Below are 12,591 nucleotides of genomic sequence, written 5' to 3' on the forward strand. Positions count from 1 at the left end.
TATAATCTTTATAGCTCGTCTGATTACAACTACTGATATGGACATCAAAGTTAAATCCCCTGAATAAATCTGTACAAATTGAAACAAAAATGAAATTAATAACTCTGGAAAGTATTCCGACTTTGGTAATTGGGTAAAATGATAATGATCTCTTTGGTCGAACTGGGGATTACATCGAAATTGATATCGCTTTTCCACCGCCAAGCTTAAGGACAACAATTTGATAACATGCAGATTTGATATGATAATTAAAGAAATGGAGAGTTGCCGAGCAATTCCTTACAAATGGTAGGCTTCATTTCGATGCACCCACTCCTTTTTTTTTCAGTCCAACAAAACTCTTGTAATCATCGGTTTCAAATCATGACATTTTACCCTGGCTCCTTCGGAGGAGGCGAAAGCTGAGCGAAATTAGATGTCGTTAATTCAAAACTGTTATCACGGAATTAGAACAATCCTGTCTTGTGACTGGCAAATAAGATGTTTTTTCTCTTCTCCGTTGTCTTCTCTCTCTCCCCCTCCACTTTTTCCTTTTTCCTCCTCTCCTCTCCTTGTTCTTCATCCCCTACTTCTAATGTGTACTTTTTCTTTTCTCTCACTCCTCACAGAAAATGAAAAAAAAAATCGAAAAAGAGGACAGTAAAGACAAAATAGAAAGAAGTGCAAAATTATCATGAAACAGAAAGAATGGAAGAGGACAGGGGTGCGAGTGAATCAAGCGAGTTAAATACTTGGAGAAGTAGACAGAGACAGAAAGACAATCAGAAAGAAGTGTGCAAAATAAAATATGGCGCCCTTTCTTGCAAATCGTCGACAATCCTTGCGTGGCGAGAGGGGGTGGGGCGAGAAGTCAGGTTAATGATATAAAACACGAGAATGTTATTCAACGTTAGTAAACAGATTTAATACAGCGTAGATCCTAATAAGCAAACTTCGTAATCTATCTTTTCGGATATAAGTATATTCCGTTTATCTCTAACACATTTAAGTAGATATAATCAGAACGAGCATTAAATGAAATAACAGGCCAATGCACGAATACAGATTGAAATGAGTACTAATGATGAGATGAAAAAGGGTGCTAAGAGGAGAGCAATGTATCGAGGACAGAGACGTCTTTTCAATTTATTTTCTGTATTCTGTAATATCAATTCCACATTTTACCACCTTATGAAATCATCTCATATGTATTAGTTTTGACAGGCAATGATTCTGATGATTATCTTGATCTTGCAAAGTAAGATCCCAAGGGAAATTTCATGCATATAAGTCTCATCAATCTTGTCTCAGTCAAGTGTTAAATTTATGTTTATGAACGGTTTATTTATAACTGAAATGTTATATTTTGCTGCATTATTTTCCATAGTCTCCTTTGTTAAGCCAGGGGCCGTTTCATATATACACCAGTTGGCGATATCTTAGCGCGTAAGAAAGGATCACCAGTCGTTCTTAAAGTCGCTCTTAACTTACGAACAACTTTACGAAACGGCTCCCTGTTGTGTGTTTCATAAAGCTGTTCGTAAGTTAAGACTGTAAGAACGACTGGTGAACATTTCTTACGCGCTAAGTAATGAACATATCATTTGCGACAAAAAAAGGATCCCCAGTCGTTCTTAAAGTCGCTCTTAACTTATGAACAGCTTTATGAAAGGGCCCCGGCCCAGGGGAGGGGGTTCACAAAGATTTACATGTAAGTGTGACCTAAATTCCAAGTTGTGTGCGGTATTGAAGGCAACACCACGTGCGCTATTGCGTATTATACATTATAGTGCATGCTAAGGAGTTCAATATACCATATTATTAACCGTATCAGACATCTGAGCAGGGCAACTTTGAAACATTGTTGCCTGCTTAAGACTGGGATCAAATGGCCGGTCAATAAAATTCCAATTGTTTATCCACGGGCCCAATTTATTGCCCGCTCAGGAAAGTCAATGAGAAAATGCTTGGAAATGTAGCGGGCAATAAAAGGCAGCGCTAATATCCGGGTATTCTACGCGTTTTTGCACGCGTCCTTGAACCGCGCAGTGCTATACGTCATAATGGTAATCAAGTTTAGACAACGCTGGATACTGCGTCCCTAGGCCAGGGACGCGTCATTTCAATTACGTCACAATGGTAAAGTTCAGAGGCCCAGTCTGCTCAACATGATAAACTAGATTCTCATTCTAAAAATTTAAAATATCTAAATTTTAACGATTTTTGCTCTAGATGTCTGATTTGGTTAATAATAGCAATATTGACTGGCCTGGGGGCGAAAGGACATATATCGCCCTCACTAAATTGATATCACCCTCGTCTACGACTCGGGCGATATAAATCTAGTTTGGGCAATATATGTCGTATCGCCCCGAGGCCAGTCAATATTGCTTTATTATCACCCGTATCAGACATCTGAGCTGGTCATTTACAAAACTGTATTTCCCTGTATTTTATTATTATCAGGAAGGTATATTGTTTGTATTTTCCTCGGTCTCAATGCGCGTATTGACTTTGCATGCAGAGACGACGCAAAATATACATTTGTATTTTCCCTGGTCTCACATCCGGGCCTTTGAGGATGCGAATGAAGTGATACGCTTCATAATGTTCCGCGCACCAACGATCTACGTCATAATAAAGACAACACTGGATCTGGGCGCTTGCAAGTACGTCATAACGGTAAAGTGCAGAGCCTAGACACTGATATTATCATGACACAACAGAACTCTATTCTTAAAAGATATCACTGTTATCATGATTTTTGCTCTAGATATCTGATTTGGATGATAATAAAAATATTGACTGCCCTTCTTTCGGGGAACATCAAATATATTGCCCTTAAAAGACCCATATTGCCCTCGTCTAAAGACTCGGGCCAATATGATTCTTTTGCTGGCAATATATTTGATGTTCACCCCAAGACCAGTCAATATTATATAATTATACAACTCCCAAGAATGTTCCGTTATCTGATTGGTCCAAATCAGATCACATGATATTCAGCGAATTGCACTACGCACTTTCACGCCATACCAACTATCCTGCACTCTGACGTCATACCGAATGCACTATCCTGCACTCTGACGTCAGAGTGCAGGATAGTGCGAGGTCTGGAAATATCTAGAATTATCTAGAATTTAAATCAAATATAGCATTTGGGACAACTCAGTAACATGGGGGAGGGGGTGTATAAAACAAACAATGCACGCATTCTTGTGCATAGAGGACCGAAATAATGAACTCTGTGCTCGACTCGCCAAATGGATATACCGCACTCGGTCTTGCGGACCTCGGTGCGGTATATCCATTGGCTCTTCTCGCACATCGTTCATTAGAGACCTTTCGTTTTCTGTGACGAGCCATGTGGACGTACGAGATTAAGGAATTTTGGGAGCGCTGCGAATGCGCGAAATAATCTGTGACGAGCCTTCTCGTTCACTGCCCAAATCTGTGACTCGTATTTGAGGGTTTTGACGTTCGGTGTCATAGTGCTCGAACGAGCGCTAGTTCGTACATGATGACGTCATCCAAGCTTAGCAAAAAAAAAAGCCGCATCAACATTCGAGTTTCGTTGATTCAGCAGGGCTGGTTAACTGCAAATTACTGCTTGTTACTAGCTTTTCCATTACATTTAGTGTGTCCTGTTTTCAGACACTACATATCCGATAGGTAATTGATGTTCTATTTCGAAACAACTGTGTTTTTTCGGCTTTTTGCGCAAGAGTGCAAATGTTGCACTCACAGCTCGCCCCACATGGTTCGTAGCCTGATGCTACGCCTGATTCTCCGGCCGAGCATCGGCCCACGGCCCGCTCGCTATGCACGCTGGTATATGCTGTAGCCTGGTACGGGTACGTTGACTTAAATCGAAACTGTTTTCATCAATGTACGAACGTGATACTGAACGAGCGGTGTCACCACTTCCGGTGAACTAGGACTACGTTGCAGTCGCAGACAATCGAAAGCTCTCTACTATTTGGCCCTGCACGCACGCGCTTACGTGAATTATCTGTATAATATTAGTGTCCATAAATTTCGTTATGTATATGAATGATATTGGGTGATTTCAAGTACGGTGTTGAAATCTGGTGTTGGTGTTGTGACAACACCAGCACCAGCCACAACACCGTACTTGAAATCAGGCTGGTGTTGGGATTGACCTCGGAAAATATGACGTATTTCCGGCAGTTCGTGTTGAAGGCTGGTGTTGAATGTCGTCTGCTGAACCCAGCACTGCAGCTGGTGTTGACGATATACGTGCGATTTCCCCATTCACCAACACCAACCCCCAGGGATTGGGAAAATCGTGATTTCAAGTTCGGTGTTGGTGTTGGTGTTGATGAATTGTAGCTCACGAACAGGCAGCGAACACGATGAAACATCCCCGTAAAATTATCTTTTACAGTTAAGATGAGCGCAAATCATAAGTGTTTTACACATTTTAGTGAAAAATAATATTCATGCTTTCTGATTATTGCAGTGATTTTAACCTTTGCATTCTGTACGATAAGATTTTATTGGAGTTTATTCCCGATTTCAATTTCGTCGTCGAGAATTTCTTGCGTAAAGTTGAGATGATCAGCAGCGCAGCACAGAGGCGTGACGTCATAGGTTATCGATAACGCGATCGGTATCGCTTCTCTGAACTCAGCTCGGTGTTGGAGCTCGGTTCAGCCGCCTTTTCACGCTCTCAACACCAACACCAACTCCGAACACCGTACTTGAAATCACCCACTGTATATTTGAACGACAATTAGCATGTTATATGTGTTATATAAGATGGGAATACTTCTGACTTGATATTGTGTCAAAATAAATCTGAACTTACCTGAACTACAAAATAAACCGTTGAACGGCTTCAATATTTTTGGCTCCTTTTTCATAGATTAATGCAGGCAAAACTCGATTTTTTTTCATATCTTCGAGGTTCCGAGGTGTTAAGGCCACCGCACACCGTACGACCCGACCAGTCGCCGACTGGCTTGCGACTGGGTGAGGGGAGATGAGTCGCAAGGCAGTCATAAGCCTCGACACCGCACACCTTGCGATCCGATCTGCGACTCACGCATGCGCTTTTTGCTTTTTGGCATAGCAACTGAGAAAGTGCGCTTACTACTGCGTATGCGCGTTGTTTATCATATACGCGTCGTGCAACTTGCTGTCTGATTGGTTGGAAGTTGGATCGAGCTTGCGATCGAGTCATAAAGGCCACCGCACACCTTACGACCCGACCAGTCGCCGACTGGCTTGCGACTGGGTGAGGGGAGATGAGTCGCAAGGCAGTCATAAGCCTCGACACCGCACACCTTGCGATCCGATCTGCGACTCACGCATGCGCTTTTTGCTTTTTGGCATAGCAACTGAGAAAGTGCGCTTACTACTGCGTATGCGCGTTGTTTATCATATACGCGTCGTGCAACTTGCTGTCTGATTGGTTGGAAGTTGGATTGAGCTTGCGATCGAGTCATAAGGATTCGACATGTCAAATCCTTCCGATTTTCCTTGCGACTTGTCTTTGACCGGTCTGCGACTCGAAGCTGACAAGAGCTGTGACGTCACATCTCCCCTCACCCAGTCGCAAGCCAGTCGGCGACTGGTCGGGTCGTAAGGTGTGCGGTGGCCTTTAAGGCCACCGCACACCTTACGACCCGACCAGTCGCCGACTGGCTTGCGACTGAGTGAGGGGAGATGTGACGTCACAGCTCTTGTCAGCTTCGAGTCGCAGACCGGTCAAAGACAAGTCGCAAGGAAAATCGGAAGGATTTGACATGTCGAATCCTTATGACTGGATCGCAAGCTCAATCCAAATTCCAGCCAATCAGACAGCAGAGTTGCACGACGCGTATGTGATAAACAACGCGCATACGCAGTAGTAAACGCATTCTCTTTGTTGTTATGCCAAAAAGCAAAAAGCGCATGCGTGAGTCGCAAATCGGATCGCAAGGTGTGCGGTGTCGTGGCTTATGACTGCCTTGCGATTCATCTCCCCTCTCTCAGTCGCAAGCCAGTCGCCGACCAGTCGGGTCGTAAGGTGTGCGGTGGCCTTTAAACACAAATAGCGAATAATTTTATTGTTATGAAAAAATCACAGAATCGTTATCTTCAAGGTATCGATCGGTACATTACCCTATGAGGTTTTGTACACAAGCTACCGTGCAGAAATTGCATATGCCACGATCATGGCCATATACTGGATTACGTAATTGCGAAAAGAGGGCAATTGACCAATCAGAAGCCTTCTCTCATACAACCCATCTTATATAAATCAATAAGATTACATTAATCAAGTGCAAGTCGGAATATAAGGACGTTCCCCAGTTATGCTTGTGAGCATCCCTATCTGTGCATATTTTTTACGCCATGCGCGTTGACGTCACAATTGGTAAACAGTGTTGATTAATTACTAGTAATTAATGGAATCAGCTGATTTTTTTCCAGTCATCTGCACTCTAAAAGCAAATCTTGATGTCTTATTATACGAAGCTATTAGCTGAAAATAATCTATGGACCAAATTTTTAAACACCTCTACTAGCTCTTCAGAATACTTTTCTCTGCAGTGCTGCGAAGTATGACGAATATGACCTCGAGTTTGATTAAATGGGGAAAGTGTGTAGATTTTGTTTTCTTTATGCAGATTTTTTTTACTCGTTTTTTTGTGTTATTAGAACCACATTTGCTCCAACAAAAGTGTAGAAAGTTTGAAAAACAAGCACATGAGCCCCCATTTTTTTATTCACTCCTCTGTAGTATACCTTTCTCTACAACCATGGAAAGTTTGGTGAAATGAATTGGTTTTGAATTAAGTGCGGCATTTATTGTACTTCTTAAACTTGTTATATAAATATATAAAAAATCTTAAATATGTTTCGTCGTTTTTCACACCTTATTTTCAAAATTGAAGGTGCTGCTTCACCTTAAGAGCAATCAAATAGCAATAAGGGTGATTTTTTATCTTAAGTATAATTATAATTCTGAACTATATATGTGAAATCTGGTGAATTTAGACGGATTTTGACTGAGTGATAGAGGTTTATACTCAACGTTGTGATCTCGTGGGTTCTAAAATGCCAAATTATTTGTATTGCACATCTCTCAGAGACTGAAGTTCACCCATTTGAAAGGCTTTCAAATAAGTGAACTTCGATGCACTTGAACCCATGTTAATTTTTGCATATTTGTAATGTTTAGGTACTGAAGAAACTGTGAAAAATTTGGTAAAAATGACATGGATTTCATGTTAACTGTGGAACGACCTTAAGCACGACAATAAGTCATGCTTACCTCTTTGTGAAACACCCTCTCTCTACCCTACGTTTTAAGGTAAAAGGGATTGAACATTGTCAATGCAGATCTTTTTGGATCATGATAGTCAATATTATTATACAGGTTTTTTTTGCAATATACAAATGAGTGTTGATGATATTTACTAGCTGCTACGCTTTATCCACATTACAGTGATAATACAAAACGATGAATTAAAGCAGCCTTGTACAACATAGATGAACGTATAGTTATCTATATTCATAAAAATTTCAACATAGAGAATTTGAAAGTTAATTGTAGATCTACTTTCCCACCTTTTATAATCTAGGGCCTAATATGTGGCATTATTTCATTTCATACCTTTTGATTAAACATGTTAAAAGCATATACCTACGTATTTCGGAGTACTTGGAATGAGATGTAAGCTCTTATTTTCCACTTTAACGGTTGTTGTATATTTCGTAGGTGAATATGATTTAACGTGATGCTATTATAATACCTGTGTATGCTCAGTATCGCAGTATGGAGAACTACCCCAGGAGTTAGCATCGAACATTTATAAGATTATAGACATTTAGAATCAACTCTGACCTTCATTTTCCAAGCGACAAACAGTAGACTGATACTTCGTGCGATACTTAGTTCCCAATTCGATCTTTACGGTCGTTGAAAGGTTGCATTTTGTTATAAAAATAGCGCTTTGCTCTTTTTTTTCTACCTAGAAAGTGAAAAGGGGGAATATACTTTAATTTATTCTGATGATGTAGCAGTTCAATAGTCATGACAATGGAAGTGGATGTTATTGAAGATATTTCAGTTTCATTCACACTTCTCTCTCTCTCTCTCTCTCGCTTAGTTGTGACGCAATTCGCAATCATCAATAGACATAAAAGTGCGTATTCCTGAAGGGCTTGTTGAATAACAAGCTATCGGCGTTAAAATATAATAAAGAGAACGTTGGAAATAAGTGAATAGGGAAGAGGTTATCGGTTTGACAGAATAAAGTAAATTCATTTTAAATATCAAATTCTGTACAATTTCCCAAACTCCCCTCCCCAATCATGCATCTAGAAAAGGCAGGGTTTTACATTAATTTTACTTTATAACAACATGTAATGACGAAGGAGTGCGCAACCCCTCATCCCTTTGGCGACGAATCTTGAAGTTGGAACCGATTCGGTTTTTTCATCAACATAGATATCTAGCAACCTAATTCTAGAGCGTGTAAATGCATTCATGGGTGCATCTCACTTCAGCTGAGTTGGCGGTAACTAGTGTGGGTCGTTTGATAAGACAATATTTACACTTCAAGCCGTCACCATCCACAGAATTAATCTGGCGTGATACAACATTGCAATTTATTCTTTTCCTCTTCTCATCTGTAATTTTTTTCCATTCGTCACTCCTCCCCCTTCCCTCTTCGTTCCTCCCACGGACTAACGACCTTTTAAATTTAAACACACGAACATGTAGTTTTGTAATATGGTGAATTTGGGAAATGGTTTGCCAAGACCATAATTATTCTATTAATCTTCACTAATGAAGCCGTCGGGAGAATGTGTTGATGCATGTGGGTGCGAGTGTGAGCATAAGAAATGCCATATTTCCAAACCACAGATCGAAATTAATGTGCAAAAAACGATGCGCATGCGAATATTTTATACCCCAGACACACAGTGGCCACAAGTGGGGACTTGGATAGCGAATGTTCGATACATGAAATATCTTCCCCCTTTCGATCGTTGCTCATGAGTACAACTATCCAATCAAGAGAGAATAGCATATGAAAATTATTTCACAGAAGCTCAGGTTTTCTGATGATTAAACAGTAAAAAAAAAAACAATACAAGAGCAGCAACAACAACAAAATAAAGATTATTTCCGGTTGGACTAGGACCATCATTATCGTTTATACAGAATCAGAACATTGTTTTTTGGAATGATAATTGCAATCATGATATTAATGTATGCGGGTTTATAATTTCCTGGACGTATGTCAACTAGTAAAAAAAAAATCGAATTATAAATACAAATTATAAAGTTTTCGACGTTTTAAAACAAAGTTGGTTTTTTTTTAATGAATAGCAATATTTTTGTTATAAGCGTCAACTTATTTCTTTAAATACTACCAATTGTAATACAAAACAGCTAAAAATCTGAAAATCGATTTCTTTGTTTCAATATGTTAAATGCTTTGTATGCGATTCTTTAACAACCATTATAGAGAGTAAGCACTTTCGATGACCATGCAAACTATGCAAATTATAATAACGGCGATGTTAAGACATTATCATCATTTGCAGCACGAACTATCTATCACATACCGTACCTGTATGTCATGTTGAAATTTAAGATGATTGCGCTGTAAACATAAAACAGAAATGATATTGAAATACAATCCTGATGAGCAGATTGATTTCTTATTTGTGATTGGATCTCCGGGATATGCGATCACCCCGACACTTTATCTGTAACATCCAGGTTAATGGATAAACAAGTTAACTCAATAAAATCAACATATTATTACAGGTGCCCGTTGGACATGATAAGTATGTTTTTCTTCGAGGGGGGGTTGAAGATTTTTTTTAACAATGTGCATCAATATAAATCATCGGGAGGGGATGTAGAATGAACATTAAAAAGGTGAATATTTCTTATAACCATTGTTGAGAGAACGGCAGAATATTTATGTTGTCATTTATTTTTTGGATTCGTTCAAACAGAAATGCCTCCTAATTTATATACCTTTTCATCAAATACATGAGCAAACAAGATGAAATAAATTGACGAAAAAAATCCCTCTAATACGAAGACCGGTCGTTATATAAGCATGCCATTTAAAAATATTGCTGTATTCAAGGCTTTGTTACGTTGAAGCTGAAAGTCGATGCGTTTTATGACAGGCAAGGATTGATGGGTAGAAACCTAATGAAACTGCGTCGACAGAATGAAAACAAGTTATTTTAAAACGAAGAGTTATGTTACAAGGTTAACGAATGCACATTTCTTAAAACAGTTTGATCAGTATTGCATTTCCTGTTTTTCCCCCGTATGTTTATCTACCTTCTACGTTAAGAACCCGGTCTAACCCTTGTACAGAATTTCGATATTAATATAGACCTACATGAATTAGCATTAAGCACTTCTAATATGTCATGACTGAAGAATAATGAATGCATTTCATTTTGTTTTAAAAATCCTATTCACATGTCATGATGTTAATTACTGATATGTATTATAAAGATGATGACTACAATGATGATGCTGGCGACGATATAAATAAAAGCTATCTCATCAAGAACAATAATAGTAATAATGATAATACAACCCACTAGATATAGCTCCCATTAGTAATATATAAAGTCACCATTACGATGTACTTATGTCGGTTATGTGATTGCTGATTAACAAGCATTCATTCTTTTCCAGCAGTAAAATTACCTCCACCGAACCCATTATAACTCCCTGTACTGTCCTTTAAAAAAATATTCTTTCATTTAGGAACGATCATTTTATTTCATTTAACAAATTCTGTTGCCATAAAGACTATGGGCCATTGCGTTTAAAATACAAAGGATCAATATTGTGTATGAGGTTGCTACCTTGAGCTAATCATAAATAAGATCCTCGGGAAATAGAAATGACTCTTACAAGCTTTTTTCGGCCCTTGCCGGTCAGCTTCCTAACTATTTCCGAAACTTAAAATCATTCAATATATTATTGCGATCATCAGTGACGTAATCTCTGACGCAGGATTTGTCGGTTCCCTGATATCATGGGTATTAGTGTTTCTCCGAAAAGACCTTGGCTTGTAATATAAGCCAAAATAAACCCCTTGAAATTCCCATAAATTATACTTAAAATACCCTGACAGTGGCAGAATGAAGTGCCTTGCCATGGTTCCCTCTCGATGGCATAGCGCACGAAATGCAATATGAAGACCAAAATGTCAAAGTCTTACCCAGGTCCTCTGTTATTCAATTCTTGTTTTCTTTCGGTAATCTGTAGGCTTTTTCGATCTTGTGCTAAAGGTTTCTATCCATCCTCGTTGACCATTTCATTCTGACTTCTTCTTTCCCTCTCTACATTTATCTTGTTCATGCCATCTATCTCCCTGGCCGACCTCTTTCTATTGTTTTCATCAATACTATCACACTTTCTATAAATTTTCTACCTAAACTGAAAACTGATAGTCCTGTCTTTTACAGTCAGTACTGGGCCTATGCCTTATGCCCAAATTCCCAACGCGTTATTTCCTGGACCTTTACCTCTTTAAGTCTGCCATAGTCTTTACCAAGTTTTGTATGTCTGTCTTTCTTTCTCTGTGTCATTCTACCTAAAGCTACCCGTGTACATTGACGTAAAAGCTGAATGTTTCCTTCAGCGCAACTAGACAAAGGTCAATATTGTGCAGCTTGTAATTGGATTTAAGACTGCTGTGCGGCAGATTTTTGCCTTAATATGTCCCCAAGATTCAATCAAGCGCTCCAAACCAAGGTTCGGCTGCACGACCGACGCGAGATCGAAGGTCTAGCGGGACTGTAAGAAGCAAGTTCCTGTCGTATTTTTTTATTTTAAATCAAGAGGTATTTTTACACCCTTCTATGTCAGTCCACTCTACTCGTTAATATGATACATACATTGGCTATTTTAGATTACATCCACTGCTGAATTAAGAGAGGATGGTGGAACATTAGTCCAACGAGGCATGCAAGGAATTGTCCCTCAAAGCTCAATAATAGGAAAGAGAGAAAAAAGAGAAAAGAATGAGATTAAAGACAGTCGGACAGGGAGAGAGAGAGAGAGGAGTAGAGATAGCGAGAGAGAGAAGGAAAGAACGAGAGATGGATGAGTGAAAGTTTACTTCATTTGAATGTTGCACTGAAAGTATTTTTAGGTTTAAAAGATTTTGTACGTGTTCGTCCTTAAGGAAGCAATTATCAGTCGACTAGATACATCTAAGGTAGATGTGAAGATATGGTTACTTAGAAATACTGTAGTATCATGGTCTCTTTCTCGTTGTATCTTCACCCCGCCCCCTCTCTCTCCCTTCCCTTCATTTTCCTCTCTATCTTGCTTTTTCCAACTCTGACCTTGGTCTAGCCTTCCGTCAGCACATCAGAGACCCCTTGATAGTGTTCATGTTGCCTTCCTTTTTTCTCCTGCATTCCAATAGGATTCTACATTGTCTAAACAACATCAAAGTGATAAAGAGCATAGGAGATCTAAACAGAAAATTCCCGTGGCATCACAATGCGTCAGCCACGATAAACATGACAAAGCAACAAAAACAAAACATAATCAAATCATGTTGTTTGGCAAGCGGATTCAGGTGACTACATTAC

Source organism: Lytechinus pictus, chromosome 3, assembly GCF_037042905.1.
Source record: "Lytechinus pictus isolate F3 Inbred chromosome 3, Lp3.0, whole genome shotgun sequence".
NCBI classification, from domain to species: domain Eukaryota; kingdom Metazoa; phylum Echinodermata; class Echinoidea; order Temnopleuroida; family Toxopneustidae; genus Lytechinus; species Lytechinus pictus.